We start from the raw sequence: 6,502 nt of genomic DNA, 5'->3' as shown, positions 1-6,502 counted from the left end.
TCATTTTGTTGCCTGGGGTTTGTGGCTTAAAGATCCCACTCAGACAAGTTTCTTGCCTCCACTTTTGGCTCTTCCTCCCACACTAGTGCCAGTACCAGGTATGGCAAACCTACTCATTTAGCTTGGAGCTCTCAGGCAGCCCACACATTCAGGTGAATACGATAAGTTAAATACATCAGTTATATACTTTACAGTTTCCTTAAGATAAAAAGCACAACGCAAGTGGATAGTACTTTAAATGTCTGGGGAGCAATATGGTATAGTAGAAGGAACAGAGATTCAGGAATCTAAGAGGAAACCGTACAATAAAAACATAGACTTGCTTTTTTTCTTTTTCTTTTTCCTCTTTTTTTTTTTCTGCATAAAGCTTTCAGTCCCCAGAGACCTTTCCTGTAGTAACTCTGTGACATTAGGCAAGTCGTAGAGTCTCTGGACCTTGGTTTCCTTATCTGTAAAATGAGAGGGTTGGACCCAGGTTATCTCTAATGTTCCTTCCAGCTTGAAAAGTCTGATAAGAGCTGTTATCTACCCTATGACTTCATGTAAAGATCCAGCTGGACTACTCCTCCCCTCTCCCAGCTCTGGGTTAACCTATGGGGTTATGCCATTCAAATACATGGACATGAAATGAAAACCTGAAAAGTTGTGTACGTTGGGGCGTGAGGAGCTTAGATTCTAAAACTCAAAAAGATATAGTCCTATAGAAAAGTTATATAGAAAAAGTGGAAACTAAATGAGGGTTGCCCAGTTGGCTTAGTTAGAGGAGTGTGTAACTCTTGATTTTGACGTTGAGAGTTCGAGACCCATGTGGAGTAAAGAGATTACTTAAAATAAATAAAATTTAAAGAAAAAAAGGAAAAGAAAAAGTGGAATAGCTAGCAGGGGGCAAAGCAGCATAGGCTTTTGACATGGTCTGGACGGGCCTGATAGTCAGAATAGTTGTCCTTTCATCATTTCTATTATAGTATGTTTGGTCATTGACCAGCAATGTAAAGAATGCTTACAGTTGCAAGACACTAGATTAGGTGCTAAAAATACTGAGGGAAAAGTAAGCTGAAAATTCCATTATTTGGCTAGAATATTAATTAAAACGGCTTCAGGATTTAAAAAGATCAAACAATTTCTTAAAAAGATGATAAACAGGGGCACCTGGGTGGCTCAGTTGGTTGAGTCGCTGCCTTCAGCTTAGGTCATGATCCCAGGGTCCTGGGATTGAGCCCCGCATCAGGCTCTCTGCTCAGCAGGGAGCCTGCTTCCTCCTCTCTCTTTGCCTTCCTCTCTGCCTACTTGTGATCTCTGTCAAATAAATAAATCTTTAAAAAAAAAAGATGATAAACAATTCAACTTTTTTTCCCCAACTTTTATTAAATTCTAGTTAGTGAATATATGGTGTAATAACAAAGTTTTATAATAAATATTGAAGGATTACAGCTGCATATTAATATTTCTATACATATTTGCTATTAGGAATTTCCCAAAGAATAAAAACAGAAAATACTGTTTTGAAAGGCCTTGCCAAATTTTTAGTAAAAATAGTTTTCTGTATTTGGGGAAAGTGAAATAATGGTATTTTAGATAAAGTATTGTGTTTGTCTTTGGGCTTAAATGGTGCTAGATAATTATGAAAATTGTTCTGTACCCATGTAATACAAAAGAGATGTAGTCACTTGGCATTTTTATTTCAAGGGTAACTAAGGTTAAAAAAAAACCTATCTGTCTCTCTATCTATCAGAAACAAAAAATGAGAACTATAAAACAACTGTATTGTTTTCCTTTTTCTACTTTGGGATTTGATCTCAGGCTGATAACTTCAGGGACCATAGTCTTCACCTTAAATCAAACTGTACAGAATGCAGTAAATTAAACTTCGGACTCCTAAATACTTTGAGGTCCAACTTGGAAAGGGAAGGAAGAAAGAGTAAGAGGAAAATCAATTGCAAAAAAATAACAAATGCTACCAATGAACAGAAATGGAGTCTATGTGGCTGAAACCAGTGGTAATGTATAGTGAAGACGACGAGAAAGCTAGAAGGATTGGGTTGATAATTGGGCAATGGGAAATTGGAATTTTATTTTCTAAGGCAGAGCTGTTTAAGATGATGATAAATTTCTGGTTGGGTGCCTGGAAGTAAGGTTAGTGTGATGAGAGACAAGTTTTCTTGAAGAAACTCCAAGAATTGTGAATTATGTATTTAGATAAATCTGTGGCATGAATATTGAAAGCTCCCAATGAGGTGGTCTGAGTCTGTGGTATCTATGATTGCTGCCTTTGGAAAGTGTCAAACTTTACCTTGTGGCCACATCAAATTTTGTGAATTTCCTATGGCAGATTTGGAAAGCATGTGTATTCTTAGTTTACTGTGCTTGTTTTGCTTTGCTTTCACCTACTCTGAGACCTTCTGTCTTTTAATAAGGAAACTTAAATATTTACACTTAGTCTGATATGTTTGTGATTATGCCTGCTAAATTATTCTTTGGTTACAAAGCAACAACAGAAATCAACTCTGGTTAACATGAACAAAAGGCAAAGATACTGACTACAGAAAACTATTAGTAAGGCTGGAAGCATGCAGTAGGTCTTAGTTTCCAAAAATACTGCAACAACTTCTATCTCACATGCTCTTCTTTAATGTGACTTGGACACTCCTCACATCAAAAGATGGGAAATATGTGTCTTCCCCTTGAATCTTGGTAGATTTGTGACAATGGCAGAATTAAAATCACGTGACTTCTGAGGCTAGATCATAAAAGGTGGTACAACTTTTATCTGGTTTTCACAGGATGCTTGTTCTTAAAATTCAGCCACCATGTCATGAAGACCCAACACCCCATGGAAAGACTAACCTGGAGAGGAACCAAAATTTCCAGCCATCAGCTTTGGCTGAACACTCAGCAGGTAGCCAGCACCAAACTTAACTACATGAGTGAGTGAGTCATTTTGAAAGCAGGTCCTCTATCCCTAGCTGATGGTCTTTGGAGCACATGAGCCTTTCCCATCAAACCCCGACCAGATTACAGATTTGTGAGCTAAAGAGATTAATTGTTGTTTTATTCATTAAGTTTTCGGGGGTTTTGTTGCACAGCAATAGATAACTAGCACAGAAAACTAAGCTTAAAAATGGGCAGGAAGCAAGGCAATTTCTGAGAAATAGGAAGGAGAAATGGACTCGTTAATACCTAAGGGTAGGGTACCACATATGGAAGGAATGACCACTAACCATTTTCATTCTTTCCATTCTTCTTAACTTCTAGGACTCTGTGCAGGGGGGCTGCCTCAGTTCTGATTTCAGATTCTCACTCACACTTTGGCTACCGGTGGGCAGAAAACCTAAGAAATAGCCCCAGTAATCTATAACCACAGGGAGACACTCATTCCAGAGGAAATATGGATACAGTAAGTCTTACTAGTTTTTTATTGCTGTTGTGACAAATTACCACAAACATAGTGGCTTTAAGCAACACAAATTTATTATCTGACAGTCTGCAGGTCAGAAATCCAAAATGGATCTCACAGGGCTAAAATTAAGGTGTCAGCAAGGCTGTACCTCTTTCTGGAGTCTGTAGGGGAGAATTTTTTTTTTTTTTCCCTTTACAGCATCTACAGATGTCTGCATTCCTTGGCTTTTGGCACCTTCCTTCAAAGGCAGTAATGTTGCATTTCTCTTTGCCTTTCTTCCACGGCACATCTTCTCCTATGACTCCTTTTCTGCCTCCTTTCACTGTTAGGCACCCTTGTTATTATAGTGGATTTATCTTGATAATTTAGGATAATCTTTTCATCTTAAATTCCTTAACTTAATCACATCTGCAAAGTTCCTTGCCTTCAAAGATAACATATTTGTGGGTTCTGGGGACTGGAACACAGATATCTTTGTGGGGCTATCAGTTTACCTTACATAGTATACAAAATAAGAATGGATACTGAGTAGGCCTGCCACTCTGAAAACACACCCTTTACACTAGTCAATCTCAATGGTTTATATTTTCTTCTTCATTTTATTAAATTTATCAAACTGTCCTTTTTTCCCCGTTTCCCCCACTTAACTAGTTTGTAACTTAAATATCTGATTTATTGGCTTAAAAAAAAAGATTTTATTTATTTATTTGAGAGAGAGAGAAAAAGTGAGCATGAGCTGGGGGTGAGGGGGCAGAGCAGAAGAAAAGAGAGAGGCAGATCCCCACTGAACAGAGAGCCCGATGTGACTCAATCCCAGGACCCTGAGATCATGACCTGAGCTGAAACCAGACACTTAACTGACTGAGCCACCCAGGCACCTCTTAAACATCAAATTTATATTTGCCAGTGTGGTGACCCTTATATTTATTATGCATAATTGTCTTACATTTTTTCTGTGTATATTTAGAGATTGTACATAACTACATCTCCAAAAAAGATAAAAATCTTCTCATAGTTTTCTCTCTCTCCCTTACTTTTCCCCTCATGATAAGATAATTTTAGTTATAGGTGATCATTATTTCATTTTTACTTTATAAATCAGCAATGATAAAGACAATGGGAAGGTTTTTTTTTAATTTTCTGTAAAAGAAGTGTTTGGTTACAAATAACAGAATACCCAACTAAAGGTGGCTTAAACAAACTGAGACTTATTATGTCACATAAGAGGAAGGTCAGACATCTTGTTCCTGGATTGGTTAATTTAGTGACTAATTTAATGATGTCATTAAGGATCTAGATACCTATCATCTTTTGCTTTCATTCCCAAGCTCATCCTGACCTGGCAGGAAGATGGCTGCTAAAGCTCTAACAATTATATCCACACACACCCATATCTAAAGACAATGTATTTGTTACCTATTACTGTGTAACAAATCAAGTGGCTTAAAAGAACAGTGAAATTTATCATCGTTCATGGTTTCTGTGGGTCAGGGATTTGCAAGCAGCTTGAATGAACTGTTGTAGCTCAGGGTCTCTCACGAAATGGCAGTCAGAGCCAGCTGAAACTGAAGTCATCTGAAGGCTCGGCTGGGCTGGAACATCCATTTCAAGGCAGCTCACTCACAAGGCTGGCAAGTTGCATCAACTGTCCACAGAATGTGGTGACTGGCACCCCTACAGCAGTGGTTGTGGACTGGGAATGATCTTGCCTGCCAGGGGACAACTAGCAATGTCTGGAGATATTTTGGGCTGTCATAACTGGGAAGGCAGTTAGTGAGTAGGAATTCTGTTAACCATCCTATACTGTCCAGGGTAGCCCCCTACAATAAGACTTATCAGACCAAAGTGTCAATAGTGTCGAGGTGAAGAACCCTGGCGTTCGAGCTGTGAACCAAGAGAGCAAAACAAAAGCTGAAATGCCTCTTATTACCCAGCTTTGGCAGTCTTCTGTATTCTACGTTAGAGGGCCCTACACAAGGGTGTAAATACCAGGAGGTGAGGCTTGTTGGAGGCCATCTTGCAGAATGGTTACCACAGGCGCAAAGCTGTTCCTGGCCTTTTCCTCTTCTCTTTGGTCCCTTTTCTTTTTCCAATTTTCAAAGAGGAAAACCATTTTTATAACCCCCACCAGACTTCTCTTCACATCCCTTAAGTCAGTGTTGCAAGATATGTCTGTGCCTAAGGTAATCATTAGGACAAGGAATAGAAAATTATATGATGATGTTAGAACAGTTAATATTGTCTCCCTCTAGTACTAAGGAGAGCTCATATTCTTTAAGCACATGGAGGATAAATTCTCAAAATCGGAGTTTTGTTAGTAAGGAAGAAAGAGAATGATTTTGTATGTGTCATACACAGGGTTTGCTATCTTTGCTTCCCATTATCCTTTGCATCACACATTTTGCTCTTGGATTCACTTTTCTCTTTGGTGAAATACATTTTCCAATAATAATTTATGAAATAACCAACCAGGGCGCCTGGGTGGCTCAGTCAGTTGAGCGTTTGCCTTCGGCTCAGGTCGTGATCCCAGGGTCCTAGAATCGAGTCCTACATTGGGCTCCCTGCTTAGCAGGGAGCCTGCTTCTCCCTCTCCCTCTGCCTGCCGCTCTGCCTACTTGTGATCTTTCTCTCTCTGTCAAATAAATAAATAAAATCTTAAAAAAAAAACAAACAAAAACCAACCATTTAAATCCCTCTGTCTCTGAAAATATGTGATTATTTTGTACTTTCTCAAATGCTAATTTAGTTGGGTAAAGACTTCTACATTAGAATACTTTGTCCCATTATCCCATATGTTAGAATGATTTGTCCCAGCATCCATTGTTGGTGATGAAAAATAGGTGAGCTGGTTAGAATTTCCTTATCCTTGATGTTCTGAAATTCCATCATGATGTGTTCAAGTGTGGTATTTTTTATTTATGCACTGAATGGGAGCTTTTAGCCTGAAGATAAGTTTTCTTTTCTTTTCTTTTTTTAAAGAATTTATTTACTTATTTGAGAGAGAGAGGGAGGGAGGGAGAACACATCAGAAGAGTGAGAGGGAGAAGCAGACTCCTTACAGAGCAGAGAGCCCAACGCAGGACTCTATCCCAAGACTGTGTGACC

Source organism: Lontra canadensis, unplaced genomic scaffold, assembly GCF_010015895.1.
Source record: "Lontra canadensis isolate GAN:19392208 unplaced genomic scaffold, GSC_riverotter_1.0 scaffold196, whole genome shotgun sequence".
Lineage (NCBI taxonomy): Eukaryota > Metazoa > Chordata > Mammalia > Carnivora > Mustelidae > Lontra > Lontra canadensis.
Note: the sequence above shows the minus strand (reverse complement) of the source record.